At 40.1% G+C, this 23,312-nt stretch overlaps 1 protein-coding gene and 1 long non-coding RNA gene across 4 annotated transcripts in view; one reads left to right on the forward strand and one right to left on the reverse strand.

Moving 5' to 3' along the window:
* cd276 (CD276 molecule) overlaps positions 1–861 on the forward strand; it is a 75,152-nt gene extending 74,291 nt beyond the window's left edge. For both annotated transcript variants that reach the window (XM_086070638.1, XM_086070637.1), the window contains exon 8: positions 124–861. The gene's annotated coding sequence lies outside the window, so the exon portion shown is untranslated. The remainder of the gene's footprint in view (positions 1–123) is intronic.
* Positions 1–23,312, reverse strand: part of LOC147176898 (uncharacterized) — a 58,127-nt gene that overhangs the window by 22,471 nt on the left and 12,344 nt on the right. Inside the window, exons 3-5 of one of the 2 annotated variants that reach the window (XR_015094316.1) lie at positions 21,767–21,864; positions 20,684–20,941; positions 16,119–17,652 (exon numbers count right to left, since the gene is read on the reverse strand). This is a non-coding gene — a long non-coding RNA (uncharacterized LOC147176898). Of the gene's footprint in view, positions 1–16,118; positions 17,653–20,683; positions 20,942–21,766; positions 21,865–23,312 lie in introns of those variants that run through there. The other variant, XR_015094315.1, reaches the window with a different exon arrangement.

Here is a 23,312-nt window from a genome sequence, read left to right on the forward strand (position 1 = left end):
ATAACATGTATAATGTGATGTTAAGCAGTAAGACATTTTTAATAAACAAGTATGTCTTCATTTTCTGTCTCATTGTGACCAGAATCAAAGCTAATCCGCTAAATTTCGCCTCATTTCTTTCAGGAGTTTCAGCCGGGCAGCAAGAGTACGACGGGTAATCCCACCCCAATCCTCAGAATCCATCAACCTCACTGACTGACTGTGGCGTCCTCTGCGAACGGGCACGGCAAGTCTATCATCATCATCGTCGTTGTCATCGCCTTCACGTGTGATGCTTCCTCGAGTGGCCATCAACACAACATGTGCCATTTATGTACTTACACCCTCCCATCCTTTTTATTTTTATTTTATTTTTATCAATGGAAGACCATCAGGAGTACAGTAGGCCCTTTTTAATACAAAAGACAGAATGTTTTTGTTTTTTTAAAAACACCAGAAAGAGCTGGTCTCCGACATTACTCCCGCGCTGGCTAATTAGTGTCTGTCGCCCGGGTAACTGCTATCTGTCAGCGTATGCTACCACCACCCCCCCACCAACCCCCCAACCCCCCGTCCCCCTCCCTCTCTCTCTCGCCTTTGCTATCTCCTGGAAGTGGAGGCGATTGTAATTGAATGCCGGCTAAGCTCCAGCAAACTGCAAATGGTGCATGGGACACACCCCGACAGCCTTCTATAACGCATTAATTTTCAATGAACAGCAGACTTCAGCCGGCGCGGAATGCTTGATCTTGTCGATGAGCTGTATGGAGATTCACGTTACACGTTTACAAGTTCACGAGTGTCTGTGCCAAAGTACGAATGCCAAAATTGTGCCTATTTGCATTAAAGACACAAAGCGAAAAATCATTTGTACATTTGTGATCGTGTGTCCTGGCTCGTTATTTTTTCCTCAATCGAGACAATATGTTAATTGATGCTAGTTGTTTGGATTTTGAAACAAGTATGAGGATGGGCTGAAAAGTAGTGATGGACAAATGAAGCTTCATGAAGCACTTGCGATGTTTTGTTGTTTTTTACTCTTCCAGATGGCACTCTTGATTTAAAGATACAGTGGCATTTTTAATCCATTTCCATTGCACTGACTAACCTTTTTAAACCAAGAGCACCATCTAGAGGAGTACAAAAAAAAAAAGTATCGCAAGTGCTTCATGAAGCTTCATTTTCCCATCACTACTGAATAGTTTATAGGCTGACCAAGGAGTTAAGCCAAATTAGTCAATGAAATGATTTACTGATACTGTGCGTTTTCCTTCCAGATAAACCCATAATGGATATCGAATTGATAAATTGTTGATTTGACATGGTTGCTACATTAGCCTTTGATGTTCCATCGTCATCAACTGCAAAGGTGGCCAGCTGGTTTCAAGAGGTGAAGAGAAAGCCTTGACGACAGCTCAAGGTTGGGACGTCCTGCCACAGCCGCCAATTGTAAATAGACGCTGTTATGTAAGACAGACGTTTACTGTTGATAAGCCAGCTAACGCTATACGCGTCTTCCGAGTTGAGACCATTCTGCATGTCGAAGCATTCCGCTCGGTGGGTGCCGAGACTTTTGACACTTAGGGCGCACTCGCGCTAGGGACATTTCTTCCGTAACGTACTGAAGCCTGATTAACCAAGCCATTGTTCTTAAAAGTTCCCTAATGGCGGTCTTCCAAAACCTTGTGAGAACGTGCAGCTGCCAAGTCAACACATCGCACACCGAAATATGTCGAAAGTCCAACAATTGTCATTGCATGTCCATGCAGATCTCTGCTGCCTTGACAAATTCACACGCTTCTATTTTCGGTGTAATCCTGCCGTTTGCGCACTCGCTCTCATCCTGAACACGTCGTGAATAATGGATTTCCTCTGATTTGTTTGTTTGTCGTCATAAGCGAAATAGCTACCTTGCATAACGAGGAGAAAAGCACGACACCCCCCCCCCCTCCAGAGGTAAACACCGCTTCAAAAACACACGCACACACCTCGGTCCCTGAGCTAAACCATGCGTAGAGGCTGTGTGTACAGTTAGCCCTTGACCTTGCTGGGTGTCCTCATGGCCTGCTGGAAATTAAATTACAGATTAGTGGCTGCGGGCCCAAAGGCGACTATAGTTGCTCTGGTCGCCTGGCGCTCTTATTCGGAGACTGGCGGCGAGGGATTAGAGGACGGGAAAGCAAGTCTTGATGTTTCCCACACTTTTTAGCAGATCACTACCTGCAACCACAACTGACGTTCTTAAATGGCACCAGATAAACACCAGGAAGTTTGCATCAGTTTTCGGTATTTTTAGAACACGCAATGTAAAAGTATACTATATTCTAATTACGACTCGTGAAGGACACATTTTCATTCAATTTAGCCTCTTACTGTACGTTCATTAATTATAGTTTCATCTGAAAGACAAACAGACGCCGAGGCTGTTCACACCTGATAGTAACGTCTCCTCGAGTGTGAACGCAACACACTTCTTGAATGAAAATGAGTTTTCAAGCCAAAAGCTGACAGTGAATGTTAATGTTTGAATATCGTCAGTGTGAGCTCACTTGGTTCGGGTCCCGGCGTACAAATAATTGTGCACGTTGACTTGGACCATATTGGCGTTGCAAACAGTTCTTTTTTTTTTTTTTTGGGACCAAAACTGACAAACTGAGCAAACTCAGCAGGCAAGTTGGAGCAAATAGAACAATGCGACGCCTCAGGCCGGGTCAAACTAAATTCCATACAGGACCGTGCTCGCACCTCCCTCAAGTAAACCCTCTCTTTTGGGGGAGTAACTCATGATTTCAAGTTCATTCCGTGTGTGCTCTTTCTTCTATAATTCAAAAATGGCGCGCACACTTCACTCTTCTATATTTACAACAGAATAATTAATACCGTCAGTACTAGGAAATGCCGACTTTTTCCCTCCGCCCATTCGAATGGACAAATAAAACACCTGAGGTCGGCAAGCGGTTCCAAGCATTTTGGGCGTGCGTGCTTCCAATGCGACGTGCTAATCGCTGACAGGAAGCCATTGCAATTAAATGAGGGAATAACGAGAAACAGCTTCGGGGACATGAGCGAATACCAATGTGCAAATAGTTTATTCATGGCAACGGCGGATTCTCCATCACAGGCCATTAAAGTGCGTGTAAATAAGTTTGGCTATGGCCACTTACATCGCGTGTAAACACCACAAAGGAAAGAAAAAAAAACAGCTCGCCGGAAGCGGCCCTTGCATCATTTTTACGATCTGCCCGGGTTTGTTCGCCACTTCAGGAGCGGCGTTTTAACGGGGTTTTTTTTATTTCCCCCGAGGAGTCCTGATAGCGTAGTTAGTATGCAGAGGATGTAGCGGCGCATAAAGCAGCCAATGCAACTGGCGGAGTGATACTTTTTCGACTGAACTTGCTAATAAGCACGCTGTTTTATGACGCTCTGAAACAAGCGTTCGGGCTTTGAATTTGCTTTGGAATTCACAGGAAGTTCCCTCATTGGAAAAGCCAAAGAAGCTCCCGGTTCGGTGCTGCTAAGGCTGTGATTTCATATTCTGAAGAATGAGCTGCTGTAGGCATCATGAATCTTTCGGGGGATGATATGTGTTAGTCCACCCTAAATCTTAATTGTGGGAATGCTGAAAAGCAATTCCCACGTATGTTATTCGGATTCTTTATGATACATATTACTAGTTCAGGTACTTTTTTGATGTGCAAAAACTCCCACATAATACATCCGATTTACACCGTTCAAATTTCAACATGCTACAAAAATTCACGCCTCTCCTGGTATATATCGTCTGATTCCACATTACTTGCAGTATTCGCACAATTTAACGTTAAATATCAACTTTTCCTCATTCATTTTCAATGGGATTAACATTGAAGTCCCACTTTCCACACCCACTCTCATACATACTGATATCTCTGATAGTGCTCTGTGGCACAGTTGGAAAAGTGCATTGTCCAGTAACCAGGAGGTCACAGGTTCGAATCCCACCTCTGTACATTGCGAATATGTCCATAGCCATTATGTGCTACACATGTATACCATCTGACTACTATGTCAGGAAATGCATTTCACTGAAAAATGATTAAATGCATGTTAGCTTTCAGCATCAGATGTCACTTTTCAAAAATAAATACGCCATTAGCCATGAATTTGAACAAGTCAAGTTAGGTCAGTGCTTAGAGCAATTGCCTGCCACCACGGAGAACCTGGGTTCAAACCTCGGTTCGATACCAATTGAGTATAATATCAGGAAATGGATTATAATTTCTCTAAAATTATTAAATCCCAAGTTTTGTTTTTATTCATTTGTCATTTAACTGCAATTAAAAATGTGTCATTTTCACATAATTTTTTTTCAATTAGTACATACATTCAAATCTTAGCATCCAGCTATGAGCATTCAGCTTTTCCACATTCCCACGCAATTTTTTGCAGAATTTGCACTTTGTCTCAAGCTTACATGCCATCTATATTACGACGAGCACATTTTCGTGACTTCCACTTTTCAAGTCTGACGCTCACAATGTACTTTTAATGGCTTATACAAATACAGAGGCACTGGTGTGTTTTTTTTTGTTTGTTTTTTTAAATCTCGTTACAGGCCTTTAATATGACCACCAAACCAAATCCATATCAACCTGCTAGTACGTAGACCAACAAGGACTTAACTGTGATCCTGAGTCGATGACTTGTGACACGAGAACAAGCTCTCTCATGTATATTTCAAGACTGAACTCACCGTTGTGGATCAATTTACACCTTTTATGCATTGCTGCATGTTTGTCTTTCAATGAAATAAAAGCCTTTTCTTGTCATGTCATGAAAACGTAATCCTCTGCATATCCGTGTCGCGCCGTCAGGTCACATGGTTGCAAACCTACAGCATCATTTTTTTCTTATTTTTTTCTAAACTAAGGATGCAGAGACAAAATGTTGTGCGTGCCTACTACTCACATTACTTTGAAATATTATTAGGATCATTTGTTGTCACAACAAAGACGTAGTTTTCTCGCGCTCTCTCCATAAAACAAGACAAGGACAAAGTAGGTCGAGGGCGCCCTTTGAAATTGTTGACTGTGGTTTGCATCATGTCCGTTTGTTTTGCTAGCGGAAGCCATCAATTCCTTCATTTACACATCAGAAACACCAACATGACTCACTTTTCGAACAACATCACAAGTGGGACGACATGGACCGCAATTTCTGGATTTTCAATTCAGTGTTTTGGCCTCGTGCTACTTTGTAACTGACATGTGAAAACACAACAATTTGTCTAAATTCCAGCCAGGTCCGGGACAAGAAGGAAGCCACGGATAACCCTAACCCTACCAAAAAACAAATACCTTAATGGTCAACACTTCCTTCACAAATGCTAACAATCAACATACTGTGAGTTGACCAATGACTGTATGAATAATTATTTGTGATATCAGTGAATGAGCGCATGGATTTTGTGCTGTCTGAAATTATTGACCTGTCGACCGGCCAGTGATTGAATTAACAATGAGTGTGAAACCAGCTAATGACAATTTTTAGTCTGTCAGTCTATACTTGATAGCAATTCATACTCAACCGGCTTTCCATAAGCATTCCAAGCTTTTATTAGATATGTTTTTGACATCTTTCTCGAGGTTGACGTACTGGTAAGCTCTGTGTCATCATCAGTATGCAAATTTGGCATAATATAGGACGGCTATGTTACTAGTGAGGCAAAACAACACTATTTGACAACTGTGTGCTACTTCACAGTCAATTTTGTAGAGTAAAATTTACAAAAAAAAAAAGACTTTTTTCGGTCCCACTCTAAACAGAGTTAACTTTACACTTGGAAGAGAGTAAAATACAAAAAAAAAACACTCTCTTACAAGTATAAAGTTCACTCTGTTTAGACTAGGACCGAATATAGTCTTTTTCAGAGTAAAATTTACTCTACAAAATATATTGTGTAGTGCTACAAGTCCCAAGTTCTATTAGTTAACATCAAGTATTTCACTAGGAGTACTGCACTGCTTTGTCTGACTAGTATCATGTAGTTGTCCTACGAAAATGTCAAAGTTGGCCTATTACTGTACGGGTAGGTAGGGAGTTCAAACCAAACATGGTGAAGCAGCATTTAGCTGTTATGCTGCAAACAAATGGAACAAGCCTTCAACAAGTTAGCAAGTCTGAATGTTTTTAAATCCAGGTTAACCCCCCCCCCCCCAATGATTATGATTGAGCTTTTTCAAAGAATTTACATCAATTTTATTCTTGCAATGTACAGTCTTTTATTTCTGTACTTATCTTTAAAAGTCATTTTGCTTTCTTTTTAAATGCTTTTCATCTTATAAATCACATTGAGTTACCTTGTGTATGAAATACGCTAGCAAGGATATTGAATAAATACACAAATATCTTTCTGAAGGTTGTTCTAGTAGGCCAACAGTGGCACTAGTAGTGAAAGAAACTCATTCTAGTCAAGAGTAAATGTGCTCACTACACTCTAAAAACAGTTAGGTCAAAAATAACCCAACTATGGGTAAAAAATGGACTGATCCTCTACTTGGGTCAATTTGACCCAATTTTGAGTCAAGAAATTGGTCTTTTAGTGTAAAACAACTCATAAATAGTCAGATCCTTTACTTGGGTCCAAAAATTGGGTTATTTTGTATAAAACAACCCGGAAAATTGGGTCAAATTGACCCATAAAGGGGATCGGTCCATTCTTGATCCATAATTGGGTTACTTTTGACCCAACTGTTTTTAGAGTGTACTAGTATATAATAAACCCAAGCTGTTTATCAAGGATATGGAATAAATGTTCAGAAGGCTTTTTGCCGTCTGCAACGACGGACACGTCGACCGGCCAGCAAGATAGCTAGCGTCGACTGCCCCGAGTTTGCAAAGTGCTGCGCGAGCCTAGAAAGTGATAAAGTGATGTTTTTGTGAGGGACACCAGGGAACGCGTAGCCCAAAGTGAAGTAAAGAATAGGCAGAGTCTTATTTTAGCAACATGTGCTTGGTCAGGCTCATTGAATGCTGCCGTCCCTAATTAAAGTGTTCTGCTCCACAGAGTAGCAGCAGGCTGCTCCTGAGCACGCACAAAAGCGTCTTATTCTCTCCATCCATCACATCTACTGTAATTACTTTTGTTTACAGTGCGCCAAACGGCAGCTGTCTGATTAGAACTTATTGGCCAGATAAGTCGTCGGTAATTTTTCGGAGGCTCGGGGGCTTCTCTGCTGCTGCAGGATGCAGATGAATCATTTCCTGTGTGAAGTGCGGCGGCCATGTTGGGAGAACGCCGCCTGACAAATTGCCTCGGGGCTGTCAAACGTCCCTCCACGCCCTTGTGTTCGTCCGCTAGTCATTGTGACGAAAAAGTTAGCAAAATGAGTTGCACTTAATGTTATCAAATGTGTCGCCGTTAGCGCATCATTTCAGCATTTTTATTGCTTTAGGGAAATTAAGAGGACAATAAACCTCACTACCTTATTAGACATACAACAACCGGTGGAAAAAAAAGGACAAAAATGTCTTTGTTGTTGTAGTACCTCGACTTTGTTGTAAACGTTATACATTAGCATCATGTTACACGCTCGTGTGAAGATGTCCATTACTGATAGAGAGAGCTAATGGATGTGCAAGATCTTATTGGCAAATCCATACTGTATCATCTACTTCCACATGCTTTCGCATCAGCAATATGCTTTGGATTGATTTTTAGAGCCGCTTGAGTAGCGCAGTTCACAGGAATGGACTTGTACTAATAGCTTGCAGATATCATACTAATAATCATGATTATAAGTGAGTGAGATACTGTCCAATGATGGCGTAGTTTATGACGACAGAGCTCCTGTGTGTGATTATTTATGAAAATGTGTGGGAAAATATTTGCGCTCTTCGCAGTAACCTTAATTGCAGCAGGCCTGTAGTTCTTTAGATGTTGTCTTCTTGGTGACCATTTTTTTATTAATTTATTTTTATTTTTGCTGTGTTCTTGGGGTAAGTGAACAGATCTTGAGGTAATCAAGCTTGGGTGTGGCCAGTAAAAATTAACTCAGCTTTCCAAAACGTGATTAATCACAATTAGCTTTTTCCACAAATGGCCAGGCAGCTTTTAACCCCAACCCCCACCCCCGCCCTCTTAACTCATTTGCTCCCAAAAACGTATAAATATGTTCTATTTTTATGGTTTAAGTGTCCCAAAAGATGTATTTATAAGTTGTTGTTTTTTATGCTAGAGCATACAGAAGGTTTTAATGCAGCCTCTGAACGGCAGAGAATGGGTGAAGCAACGGTAGTAATTACAAAAACGGCCAGCAGGTGGCAGCAGAATATAAGAGATCAACCAGGGCCATGTTGCAAACAAGTTAATTTACCCACAGTTCTAAACTGATTTGTGAATAATAATGAAACTTATATTCTAATGCTAATTGCTGCAAAACGGACACAGATAAAAATATACTTTTACTTTTTCCTGATGAAAGAAGAGACACTAATCTTTATTTTGGTATAGGTTCCATGTTTTTATGGCAATAGAACACAATATTCTGTGAGCCTTGCAAAATCAGTCAAAATCCAGTAAAACAGCTGGGAGCGAAGTAGGTTGCTTCAGCGAAAATGGCTGCGAGTGAATGAGTTGATAAATGAAATCACCGTTAAAGTGGAGAAATTATGGGAGGGAAAGTGCAAATTTGAGAAGAGGACAAAAAAAAAATGTTCACGACACTATTTGTTACAAGACAGACATCGCCATGGTCTGCTGTGAAAAGATGAGCGTGATCCATGAGAAACATCCAATGAAAAAATCCCAGACAATGTCAATATTTTCTTTTATGGGACGTGACGACAGAGAGAGTGCGCCTCATAAAGACAAGGTAGTTACCAAACATTTTAGTGGCTTTTCATAAAAGTGGGCAGTGGAAAAAAAGTTTGGAAATTGTTTTTTGTGACAGGGTAAAAATAGAGATGAGAGTGCTGTGCTGTGCTGCTCAAAATCATAGCAAAGGATGAATTGCACGTGAAAAGAGAAGTTAAAAACGAATTCTACCAGAATTTCCGGACTATAAATCGATTCCTTTTTCACATGCTTTGAACCCCGTGGCTAATTTGTGGATTTTTAATGTGCTAATAAGTGTCATGCCGCCAATACATCCTCAATTGTACGCATTCAATTTTAATCAGGAAACAGAATCAATAGAAATATATTAACAGAAAAGGTAAAATATACGAATACAATTCCATTTTTAACTTATTCACTCCCAGCCATTTTCACTGAAGCAACCCCCTTCGCTCCCGGCTGTTTTACTGGATTTTGACTGATTTTGCAAGGCCTACAGAATATTGTGTTCTATTGCTATAAAAAACATGAACCTGCCAAAAGAAAGATTAGAGTCTCTTCTTTCATCAGGAAAAAAGTATATTTTTATCCGTTTCCGTTTTGCAGCAATTAGCATTAGAATATAGCTAAGTTTCATCATTATTCCCAAATCTGTTTAGAACTGTGGGTAAATCAGCTTGTTAGTAACATGGCCCTGGTTGATTTCTTATAGTCTGCTGCCACCTGCTGGCCATTTTTTGTAATAACTACCATTGCTTTAAGCGACCTCTTCAGTTCAGAGGCTGCATCAATGCTTTCTGTATGCTCTAACATTAAACAAATACAATAAAATAAACGTATAAATACGTTTTTGGGATCATGGCGATATTTAAAATAGAAAATTTGTTAGTTTTTGGGAGCAAATGAGTTAAAAGGATAAGTATTTTTCCTCTCATCATTATTATCACAAAATGTTCTTTGATGTCCCCAATAAAGATTGTATACCATTCAATACCAATGATGCATGAACTTTTTTATCAAGAATATCAAATATCATGGTCAAATGTTTATCTAATGCGAATGCGCGATCACACACGCACACTCAATCAATACCCAAACATAAAATATGTGAAGATGACGCTAAAGAAAATGCTGCAACGCAGTCTTAATTGGTATTTGCATGGCTCGTTAGCATATTAGCGCCAGCTCCACAATGGCTGATGATTGATGAACACGTCCAAGCACATCAGCATCAAAGTAACAACATTTGACAAATTATAGAGACTACACACACACTCTCAAGGACAACTGCTCACTCCCAATGACCGCCACAACCGGAGGAATGAGCGCTCATGGGGAATCATTAAACCTTGACGTCATACTCCGCTCACATCCGATGGCCAAGTCAAAAAAAGCTTGGCAATCTCGCTTTGTTCATCTGCCTTGGATTTACGAGTAGGAGGGTGTAAAAATACAAACCCAGAATGGCTGGACCAAGGTTTCTTGTTCTGTTATGATAGACACGTCCATGCTATTTCATGGCAACTAGTGAAAACTGGTGGGCTAATTATTTATAACTTTCCCGGGGGCCCTACTGAGGGAGTTGTTTTGGTCACCCCTAAAGTACATACATTTTCAGCAGCAACTTGCAAATCGTTGCAGCAACTTGCAAAATTTGGTGAGTTTTCGGACGTGCTGAGGCTCCCAAAAAATGTAAATCATTCTTGAGAAGTCAAACTTTTCATTTTACAAAATTTAAACAATTATCTGTAAATTGAAATTTAGGATCTTTGTGCAGTTTGTCCCTTTTTTACTCACGGCTGCCACCTCTGTCCCAAAGCGTAACTGCAGCATCTGTCAGGCTCGTTCATGGTGCGCGTGCGAGTACGTGCACGACCTTAAAGCGACAGCCACAGTTGACAAACGAAGACATGACTTCAAATGAGGTAAGAAAAACTCCGCCCCTCCCCTCCCCAAAGAAACTGGAGTGTGCAAGGGCCCGCACACAGGAAGATAAAAGCTGATAAGTGCAGTCAGAATAAAACAGTCAGGGCTCTTCGTACTCATTGGTGGAGCATGCATGGTGTAGAAAAAGCTTTAATATGACCTTTTTAAACGGCACAATGCACCTTTAAGAGAAAATGTGTAATTTTCTGAATATCTACATTTTGTTAACTGGGATAAAGTCTGGTATCCATCAAAACTATTTTAGTTAACGAAAACTAACCGAAAAACTAAAACAAAAAGCGATTTCGTTCACAAAATAAAACTAAAACAAAAATGTTTTAAAAAAAAACGAAAATAACTGAAACTACATTTTATGTTTACAAAACTAACTATATAGTGAAAATGTCCTTTGTTTTAGTCTATGGTCATTCATTTAATACATGAGCCTTTGGGGATGATTTTAAATGTGTTTTTAAGTTGTTGTTTTTTTTCCAATATTAACCGGAATAATGACGTTTTAAAGTGTGACAAATTTGCCTGCTCAACTTTTGGCTCCAATGGCTCGGCTCGCCTACTTTTTCATTTAACTCAGCCGAAATGCAACGCTAGTTTAGAAATGTGTTACTTTTTTTCATTTTACAATGGTGTTTATTAAATATTGCGCACAAGTAATACACACAAAAAAAAAAAAAACTAATACTGAAACAAACTAAAACTAAGCATTAAAAAAAAAAAAATCCTAATAAAAACGAACAGAACCACCCTGAACACTAATTAAAACTAATTAAATAAAAAACAACAAAAATTCCAAAACTATAATAATCCCGGTCTCCATATGGCAACCCATTTCGATTTTAAAGTGAAAGTTGTTTGCCTTAGCGGATACCCTCGATCGATACGCTGCGCGCGGCCGTCATTAGCGAGCCCTATTTCCTCTCTCCTTCCCCCGAGCGAGTCCACAGTGCCACATTCGGGCGTGATGTACGCCGCCGCCCGCTAACGATGCCGTGGACTTTAATGAGCCGGCGTCGCCATGCGTGACAAAAGATGACCTGTCTGAGGATGTCGGCTGGGGTGGATTGCGAGGTCGGAGGCCCCACAGCCAGCCGTCATATGCAAAACGCCGATGACAAGCTCCCAGACGTTGCACTCGGACAATTTCCGCCTCTCGTTTCGCTCGAAATCTATTCGGTTCTGGACCAAGAGTTGTACAGTATTATTAGCAAGAGGGAAAAAAAGAGAGAAAAAACTAATTTGGTAAGTTTTAATGGCGTGACTTACACAAACAAGTTGTTATGACAAGAGTGCCCTGACGTGACTTTGGATGCATTAGCACGCTATTGCTCATTAGCGTCCTCGCCGCGTTGTTGCAATGAGGCTCACTAAAAAATAAAATAAAAAATGTGTCAACAGCAAGTTTCTGCTGGAGTCATGAATAGAAAAAAAATGGGTGACAAATGCATGCGGCCTCCATATGTAAAGGTCCTTGTGAGCAAACCATTATGGAAATGCGCATCCCCGAGAACCGGTGTTGACAAATATCACCTTTAAAGGTTGCATACATTTATAAATAATGCAAAAATTCTTGTAGAGCCTACTATGTTTGTTTGTATTTTTGTTTTTTGTTTTACAGACATCATACTGTGTTCAGTGTAGTCCAGTTTTATTGTCAGCATATAATGCGGAAAAAAAAATATTATTATTTTGAGGAAAAAGTTATATTTAGAAAATAGAACTTGACAAACACATTACAAGAATGGTTGCAATATTAAAATAATAATGTATTATTATTTAAAAAAAAAAAATAAGAATCATTACTTTAGGAGACAAATAATGTATAATAATATGAGAGCAAAGTTGTAATGAGGAAAAAAACACTTGGGATTAAAATTGTAAAATTATGAGGGGGAAATGCTAATTTTTTGAAAATTAAAGTTATATATTACAAGAAAAAAATAGTATTTGGGAGCAATAAAATCTTAATTTTAAGAGTAGCGCTGTCAAAGTTAAAGCGTTAACTCACTGATTAATCACAAAAAAATTATTGCATTAATCATGTATTATATTAACGCCTAATGATTAATTAATCACACTATTAATTTTGACCACAGAAGATTCTTTAGCTTGACAGCGGATGGTTATGTTAAAGATAGCACAGGTTGTGTTTGAGCAATAAACATAACTCATGCATTAAAAATGTTAATAAATGTTTGCTTATGACATTTAGAATATTTTTTCATGTCAAACTATTGGGGTCATTTTTTATTATTATTATGCAAGTAATTAACTGATTAGAAAAAGTGGAGGATGAGCGTGTGCAGTGGATCAAAAGATGTTGAAGACATCTGCGGAAAGAATTAACACATAACAGGTGCTCTTCAAATTTCGCCGGCAAAATGTTTTGATAAAAAGCCTTTTTAATTAAGCGATTAATCGTGATTAATCAAAATTATAAAATGTGATTTAAAAAAATAATTGTTTGACAGCTCTATTTAGTAGTAAAAAATATTTGAGCATGGGGTAATATTAGGATGGAGACACAATTGTATTTATAATATTACAAAGACTTTAGTTTTTCATGAGAATTTAGTTGTACAAGAAAATCTTAATTTGTGAAAATTCTAATGAAATATTCTCACATAAAAATAATACAGGGGGAAAATGCAGTTTGCGTAAATGTGTAATACATTAAGAGAACTGGAATAAAGTCTACAATATAACATAATTAAAGTAGTCATTGTAAACAATGCATCATTCAAGAAAAATAATGTCATAATGTTTTTGTCAGCATGAATTATCAGGATGCTATTGTGTTCATGGAACACACCTCATGTTGTCATGGGAGCTCCCTCCTCCCATCCTGAACCACTTGGATTTCATTCCAAGGAATATTGATGATATATTTCAGTGCTGAGTGCACCTGTTGTGTGTGCTGTTGCTGTCGATGCTGTCCGCGCGAGTGTGGGTGTACGAGCATGTGTGCTCTCTGCAGGCGAGCCGGCGACAAACGTGGGTGTTCCAGTGACGTGGCAAATGAGCCAAGGCTGAGAATTTCCAACGGAATATTGGCTGGAGGGGGAGCCGTTTGGAAAGTAATTACATCAAAGGCTGTGTTGGGAGTATTTCACACACACAACACACATCAAAACAGTGCGGATGATAAGCAAAGCCCCCACAAGGCTGTAATTAGCCTTATAGCCAGTCGCAGCGTTGCTCGCGCATGTTGAATCCTTTTAAAAAGCCGTCAACGTATGGAGGATTTGTGCAAAGGAACTGTGTGCCGTTTATAACAATGACAACTACGCCAATATTCCATTCCTGCCACCAATTCTTATTTTGCGTGAACAAACGATAATCTGAGCCGGAATTAGCTGGAGCGGCTAACAAGAGCGGCTAGCGGGAGTTAGTCAGAGCCATTGGATGGAGTGGCTAACAAGCCGGAGCAGCTAACAAGAGTGGCTAGCGGGAGTTAGTCAGAGCCATTGGATGAAGTGGCTAACAAGAGCAAAGCAGAAAGTGGCAAGCGACGGGCCCGAATCACGGGAGTTAGGGACGACCACCTGCAGGCCCCAGGTGTGGAAGGTAAACTGCGGTAAACCCATTGGGTCCGACACTTATGCAATACCACCCGGGCTAACTACATTGGCAAAGTTGTCTTTTGGGCATCCGTAGCAGGAAGATGGCGGCAGCTCTAGCAAGGTGAGACTACAGACATGTCATATAATTAGAGATGACTAAATCTACAATTATATTAAAAAAGTATGTTTATGCGATATAATTTTTTTTTTGCATACCATTGACATAAAGTCGTTTTTTTTAAATGAATGAATTATTAGTTCACCACTAGATGGCGCTAATGATCACTGAATGTCCCTTTAAGTGGCCTGCAACATGAATGGATGAATGGATGAGTAAAGTTAAGATGTAGACTAGAACTACCATGTATGTCTCTTGTAAATTTGAGGCAAGCAGGAAATCATCCAAAGACCAGGCCATCCCATTTTCCAAATGCTTGAACAGGCTTTCATACCACGCAGACTGGATCCTACAACCTTTTCCTGTACGCATGTTGACCTTACAAAGTCACTGTCTGGTCACGCATGAGGCTGTGGTCTCGGTTGGACAGCTTTAAATAGCTACAGTAAAAATGAAATGTGGATCCTGGTGTGCTCCAATATGCTTCTTTCTAAGTGGGTGGGATGCTGAAATCTTCCACAAGTTGTTGGAACAGATTGCTCGCAGCAAACAGTTGCTACTTAGAGATTGTGCACATTTTTTGTGTTACTGTTTAGCCTCAAAATATTCCAATCATGTTTTAATGAACTAGAGATAAGAGTTGTTTGCAGTTTGCACGCCTACCTAACTACCGCACTGCCAAACAGTCAAGACAGATGTGCGTAGTCAGATTCTGATTGACAGCTGGGATAGGCTGAAATTAATTCATTAATGTTCTATTCAATATTTTAAAAAAAAAGAGTCAATTTTAAGTAACTCTTTATAATAAAAATTGTTAGTTAATCTTCTGTAATGCATTAATTAAAGATGAAGTCATGAGAACTCAAACTAATAATTTGTAAATATTAAAAGATTAGAAATAAATAATTTACAAATTGTTGGCTAATAACTTGTCATGATGAGATACTATATGAACACATGATGAACTATTAATTTGCAACTATTGAAGAATTATGAATAATTTGCAAATATTAATTAATGATTAACTCCATCCATCCATTTTTTTAACCGCTTGTCCTTATGAGGGCCGCGGGGGCGCTGGAGCCTATCCCAGTTGGCTTCTGAACTGGTTGGCAGCCAATCGCAGGGCGCACAGAGACGAACAACCATCCACACTCACAATCACACCCATGGACAATTTGGAGTGATCATTTAACCTGCCATGCATGTCTTTGGAATGTGGGAGGAAACCGGAGTACCCGGAGAAAAGCCACGCAGGCACGGGGAGAACATGCAAATTCCACCTAGGAAGGCCGAAGCCTGGACTCGATATGACGTCCTCTGTACTGGGAGGCGGACGTGCTAAGATGAAGTCATGATGAGCAAATACTAACTCATACTGAAATGCAGTAATTTGTAACCAATCATTTGCAAACGTTAACGAATGATTACCTCATGATTCTGATTTTTTATATTTCTTAAGGAAGAAATTTAGATAGTGTCTTATAAAAATGCAAGGCACACTTTCTGTTCTGTTTCCATCCATTTTATATTACCACTTATCCTCAATTAGTCTCACAGGTAACTTTGGGTGAGAGGTAAGGTACACTGTGATCGTAGACAAGCATTTGCATGCGCATTCACAAGTTAGGACAGTGAAGACCCACACAGGAAAGCTGGAGACCAGATTCGAACCCCCAACCTCCAAACTGTGAGGCGAATGTGCTAACAACATGACCACTGGGCCTGGGTGTTTTGTGAATGCAAAATCCAAAACAAAACAAAAAAGTCAGAAGGTGACAATGCTGTGATGTAAAGTGGAGGTACAGTACTATTAGAGGCTGTAACCCTCCTTCGGGGGAACTATTGATTTTCCCTTTAATATGAAATGTGGAGCTACGCCTCCCTGTGTGGTCCAAGGATAATGGCTTGATGGAGTGTGTGTATTATTTGCTCAGGTTCCTCTTGAAGATCGGCGCTAAATCTCAGCGTAGAACTCTGCGTGCAAGCCCCGTCCAGAATACATAATCCCTTCCATGGTTGAGAGTCTTATATTACATGCTCGGGTGAATGTTGGATTTTTATGGTCACTCGGTGCATGGTGCTCTCTCTTGTGCAGATGGCTTGGAGGGATAAAGTCTGCTCCAGTGTCAGGAGAGGGGTGCACAGTTATTCCAAGTGATAAATACTGCTCTCATGCTGTGATTATGCTGGCCCGTTGCGGGATGGAGTCATACGGCCCTCGAGCAAACACGTGTGACGGGCCAAACACACCAACAGAAGCCCATCTCGTAATATTTTAGCTGTCCTCACTTGGGTCGTGGGACAACTGGAGCTTATCCTAGCTGCCTTTCGAGACCCTGGTTTGGTCGCCAGTCATTCGCAGAGCACATATAGACAAACAAGTCCCCGTGTTCCTCGGTGGGGATGGCAGACCCTTCCTGGTCCCTGGGCGTAGGCTTGTGTCCTCTCGACCGGATCGGGCGACCTGGCTCACCTTTTGGATAGGGTAAAGTCAAGTCTGCATGTTCTCATTGTCATTGTGCTGACACGGCAACTATGGACACTCGATGACTTGCATGTTTACATGCCCCTTAGCCTTTATGATTACGTCAAGTCACCACACTGTCCTCTCTTTTGCACTCCAAAGTCCCTGGAGGTGTTTTGCCACTGCATAGCCGCTCCCACTATAGCACTACCGCTGTCCTAACCTGCCCTAGTGCCCTATCCTCTCCCATCCTGTCATAGCAGTTACTTGTTGTGTTCCTTCCTTCCTCTTTACACAAAAAAAACTATTTTGTAGCGTTCTGGTCATTTCTTACATTTGTGTTCTATGTGTCTCTGTCCCCTCACAAACCTCTACAAATACTACAAAACAAAGTCCCCTTTCCCAGCAGGAAGTCGCAGTACCTGGAGAACATACCAACTCCTTGAGCCTGAGCCAAAATTCAAACCCAGAACCACTCAACTAACAGACAAGACGTTTCGACAACTATCTTTAAAAAGCGCATAGCATCCGAAACGAGCACGAATGAGTGCAAGTGGTTGTTTAGAATAAGTGTGCCAGTTTGTACAGATACGTTTTGATTTAGGTTTTGAATGAGGGAGTCAGTCTGCATTATTCGTGGGGTGTGAGAGTTCCAGAGTCTGGATGCCAAGCAGCTGAAACGTCGGGCGCCCAAGGTGCTGAGGCGAAAAGAAGGTGTGGCGTGGGGACCAGCAAAGGTTGAGCGGAGGGCTCCGGAGGGAGTGTTTTCCTGCAAGAAGTTGCAGAGATAAATGGGGGCTGATTTATGGAGAGCTTTGTAGGGTGAGGAAGAGGTTTTTGTCAAGGATGCTGTCATTTGTATAAGGCTACTTTTAACAAATCGACTACCATTACTACTAAGGTTGTTTGTCTATATGTGCCCTACAATTGACTGAGGATGATTCCAGGGCATACCCTAGTGATGGGCATGACAGTTCTTTTAAGTGAACTGAATCAGTTCATTAAAAAGAATTGTTCAAAAGATTCGTTGACTAAATCGAAGATTGACGACATGCATGTGGTTGAGCTCAAATGAACTAAGAACAGAACAAATCACTTCAGGAAGTGACCCGTTCACTCACTTTCATTGAAAAGATTTGTTATTTTTGAACGAAAGGTTTGTGAATGACAACACTGGTGTACGCAGCCTACTGCCCAAAGTCAGCAGGGATAGGCTCCATTTACCTGCAAACTGAATGTGGCCACATTTTGACAATTATTTCCTGGTGACATGTCTTCATCTCATAGAAACCAATCAGACTGCTCAGAGCCACAAACACATCTTGTCTTTATAGTTATTCCTCAAGGGTAGTGGGGGTGGGGATGTAAGGAATCTTATCTAGCATGTATGTCCGCAGGGGATTTTGCCTAATGCAGTCTTTGTGTTCACAGCCATCATAATGAATGATTTTTTTTTTTTGCTTTTGTTTTTTTAAGTCGAAAAGTCTTTCTGCTGCTTTCTTTCACTTGGGTTTTGCTATCAGTTTGCCATTAATTAATGGAATGTTTGATGTTACTTTATTTTTTATTTTTTTATAATTCATTTGCCCAGTTCCTTTGGAGGCAGGAAAAGCAATGCTTAGAGATGCATGAAGTGACGTCAAGTTTAATGCAATCTCTGCTGTACGAATGCCTGTGCTATTCTCATGTGAATTACACTACAGTAGCCTCTATTTTGGCCTCCATTTACAAACTGAACTAATGACTATCAAATCATTATTAACTCACATAACATATAAATTTCCACTTTCCACAAGAAAAATCTGTGCATACGTTCGTTTCTCTGTTAATGTCAATGCATTAATTAGTGGGGTACTTCCTGGTACAGTGAGGATGAAGGCATCATAAATTAGGTAAATATTGGGGGGACTATTGTGAATGGAATGGAAAATAAAAAAATGTATTCATGCAACCAAAGTGAAAACAACAGCAGCATGTTTGTCCATCCGTTGTTAGTTAGCAGGCTATGTCTGTTCATGGACAATTACCTTTTAAAAAAAAATACTATTATTCTGTATTCTATCACATCTGAAAGTGCAAAGAGAGAAAAATTCTTCCAACAACAATGAAAAAAATAAGTACGCTACATTCATTACGTTCATACGTCCATCTATTCGTTTGTTAGCAGGCTACTTTCTGGTTCAGAGAGATCATATAAAACAGGATAGGCAGATGTGGCTTGGATGTGGTAAGTCACTTTTTGTTCGTGTATATAACGTGTTTAAAGTGTTTTGATCACAGTGTTCTTCCATAATCCAAACGGTCATGAAAACAATTATCATTGGAATCTATCATTGTTACCGTGAGGCAATTATCATTCTGTCATCCCTGTTAAGAAATGTGTTCCTCTGAAAGAACCATGTGCTTTCCGTACAACCACATGTCCCTACGACCACTTCACCAGACTAAAAAGCCTTCAAGACGAGCGGCCGACCTGCGACCTTTCATTTCAAGCTCAAGCAGAAAAGTTCAGCTCAGGGCTGGATTCTTATTTACTGTATAGCGTGGCTTTCATCTCAAATAGAAAGGCCTGAGATGGGTCGCATGCGACTAACAATTCATAATATATTATAAATATTTGATATATTAGAATTCCCTTGAAGAAGGCGCGAGCGGCAGTTGAAAGCATTTTGGGAGTGTGGACTGCAATCTACCTCCTCCAAGACTCAAGAAGGAATTATAATGACGCTAGGTTATTTTACGAGATATTTTACCCTGCTGAGATGGATGAACATCTTTGAAATGGGCACATCGTGATGAATGACCCTTGAAGCCAGAATTTAGGCCAAAATAGCCAGACCCCATATGAGAATTACAGTAGTTTGAACTAAAATGGCTCTAAAGGCCCTTTTACACTGCCAATAAAAGCCAATAGGGGGGGTGAAGTCAACCCGGCAGTTTTACGGCTTCCAAGGTAGTATGAGAGACATAACAGAGGCCGGACAAAACTTGTGTGGAAGGCAATTCCCAAATGCCAAGTTGTAATGTCCGACACTCACTTCTCCTTCAACTATTTTATACATCACTCCAGAAACTGATGTCATCTTATCATTGGATTGTGGGACTCAGTGTCACTTGTGTATATATATATATATATATATATATATATATATATATATATATATATATATATATATATATATATATATATATATATATATATATATATATATCGGCAAAGGAGGGGTGCTCACAGATTTAGACTAATTTGTGAATCATATCTGAGACAAATAATGATATTGTGTATGTGGAAGAAGTTTTAAATCTTTGAGTTCAACTCGTAAAAAAACGGGAACAAAAACTAAAGAATACACAGTATGCGCTGTTGCATTCTGACTACCTAACCTGAATTCATACCTATGATGGAACGCTAAATCACAAACTTCAGTAGTAAAGTTAGAATTACAGTACAGTAAATATTTGTATGGAAAACATTTATAGACCATAAATATAAACCCATCAATAGAAAAACTGTAAGTCAGTAACTAAGCATGCCTTCTTATGGAGCATGATATATTTGAATGCTTCTGTGCACTCTTCTCAATTTCTAAACCTTGTATAATGAGTACTACTTTTACGCCCCTGGGATGGATTCCTACCTAACCAAAGCTCGACTGTCCATGGAAAAGCATAGAAAGATAGGAATACACAATCCTTGGCGGAGTTACAAAAGGCCACAGTGTGACTGTAGCTGTTTCCACCATGTGTTAACTTGTTTCCTCGAGTGTCTCCTTCTTGGTTGCCAACATGTGTATCTGTACCTGGAATCCTGGCATGTGTCCCTCCTCCTCCTCCTCCTCCTCCTTGCCGGCTCATCAACCAACAGTGGCTCTCGTTGCCAGAGTGGCACTTTCCACGTGTGCGCGACTCTCAGCTGCCCAGTCAAAGTGGTGTTATTAATGTTCTCCAGTGTTTCTGTTGTGCATGACACCCAAGTGTCTCTCTTGGCCCTCCACTCGCGTTCATGTGCCAGTTCGTGCCACTCGGGTTTGCTTCCGGGATGTCTCTCAGCCCAACGTCTGGGTCGAAGAGGTGAAGATTGCCACAATACAACAACATGAAACAGCTGCATATACAGCTCAAATTACAACAATTAGAGCACAGACCTCATTTTAAAAGAGGAAGTCAACCCCCAATTTTTTTTGGACAATAATATTTTCTATGCAGCCTTACTACTACTAAATATGGTATTTTGGTTAATATTGTGTTAGTGGAATATGAGTTAAGCAGCAAAATACAGCTGTTTTTAGCCATCTCAGGGGCGGCCATTTTGCCACTTGTTGTCGACTGAAAATGACATCAATGTTGCTCAGAACTCAGGTAACAACCAATCATATCTCAGCTTCAGAAAACAGGTGAGCTTCTGGAATGGGATGAATGGGACAAAACGAGCGAGTTTGGCCAAGAAAAAGTGAAAAGTTGGCCACTCGCGGCGAACTAACTGCGGCTAGGTGGCTAACTCCACTAGCAACCTGTAACTACGGGTGCTTCAGAAAACAGGTGAGCTGTGATTGGTCGTTGCCTGAGCCCTGAGCAACTTTGATGTCGTCTTCAGTCAACATCAAGTGGAAAAATGGCCGCCCCTGACATGGATTAAAAAAGGATGGATTTTGCTTCATAACTCTTATTCCACAAATGTAATATTAATCAGAATGTCATGTTTAGACTAGTGAGGTCACATATAACATGTTATTGCGGAGAAATATTTAAAGTTGACTTCCACTTTTGCATAAAAAAAAAAAATACTGGGGGATGTATTTTCCCATAAGAACCCAAATAGTGGTATTTACTGTTTAGGCTAAGTATTTATTATTGTGTTAGAAGGGCACTATGATTTTGCTCACCTTATTTTGTAACACAATCTTAGCCATTTCCTTCTTCAAACAGGCATTCACTTTGCGCCGTTCTGACTGGCCTCCATCTGCTCTCATAAGCTGGTGACCTTTTGCAAATGGAAGATGTGTAAATATTAATGGCTGCAATTGGAGACGTTTAACAAAGACAGCAGGTTTGAGCATTTTATAGAAACAGTTAACTTCAATGTCCTGCAGGCTCTTTAAAAAAGAGGAGCTGGAAGAAAGCGCTAGACTTGAAATATTAATGCTATAATGTGCCTTTCCCAAGGCAATGTGCCAGGTTTCATAGCACAAGTGAAATTCTGACGGAATAGTATTCATACTCGTGCAATTGTGCATCTTAAAAATGTGAATCCTGAGGGATACCTGATTCAAATTATTTTTTAACATCAGCATTAATGCTAAGAGATAACCATTGCTAGTAATGCTCCATATTGTAAATAATATGGATATGAATGCTGTTACAACAGGCACTTGCCAATAGCCTCTTTTATTGTACGGCAATTTATTTATTGATTGAAAATCTTGGAGGAAATTATATATATATATATATATATTATCCCCTGATCATAGGTGAATATGCCATTATCAAGTATGTGTGGGTCCACTGTAAATCTATAATTCAACCCGCCAAAGTGGCTAATGGGAGTGACAGAGTTAACTGCCACTGATGAAATTCCGCCACATTTGGTAGGTTGGTGAGTGAGTACAGGTAAATAAAAGCATTGACACTTTTACATGTAGATACTGAGGGAGTTACAGCCCTCTTTTCATTAATTTCTCATTATTGTGGGTCTTTTACAGAATATCTCAGTACTCTCATGAGGGAATTGTAATTTCTAGATGCATGTGAAGATCTACAATGCAAGAAAAGGGGGAATATCAATTCTAAATTGCTTCACAAAGTGTGAGCCAATCCGTTGATGAGTTCTAACTTTTCACGAGGGGGAGGAGGGGACTGCATAATTACCATGCCAGTGGGAAGTTAATTACAGCAAATGATACAAGTAAATATGGCACTTATTGGCCCGCGTTCGAAAGAGACATCTGGCCTTCATCAGTGCTCAAGTCCCTGTGATACCATCACCTCCATCAGGAGAACATTGCTGCAATCATTGCAATAATCAATGTCTCAAATCCCATCTACGCTTGTAAAAGTGTGGCGTCCAAAATTCCAAGAGGGCACTGTTTTAGCTTTGTTTACACAGTGATAAAGCCGATGAGGACTCGTAAAGTCAACTAAGCTGGGTGGGGACTGGAACTTGAGGGGTGGGGATGGTCTTAAAGGTTTAAGTCCCCGGAAGAATTAAGAGATAAAAGTTTTTATTTGACAGGGTTGATGGCTTCTCAGGGCGAGTAATGCCTGGGAGATGATAGTGAACAATCAAAAACAAAAAAAAGGAACAAAAACAAGAAAACTACTACAGCTCTAAAGGCTCCATCAAATATGTTGACAAATACAGGAATGAATCTGAACTCCTGTGACGTCAACAATGGCGGTCGGTGAAAGGCAGACGAAAGAACGGGATGTCAT

The sequence above is a fragment of the Leptonotus elevatus genome, chromosome 3 (genome assembly GCF_054856555.1).
Source record: "Leptonotus elevatus isolate MCC_2025b chromosome 3, RoL_Lele_1.0, whole genome shotgun sequence".
NCBI lineage: Eukaryota > Metazoa > Chordata > Actinopteri > Syngnathiformes > Syngnathidae > Leptonotus > Leptonotus elevatus.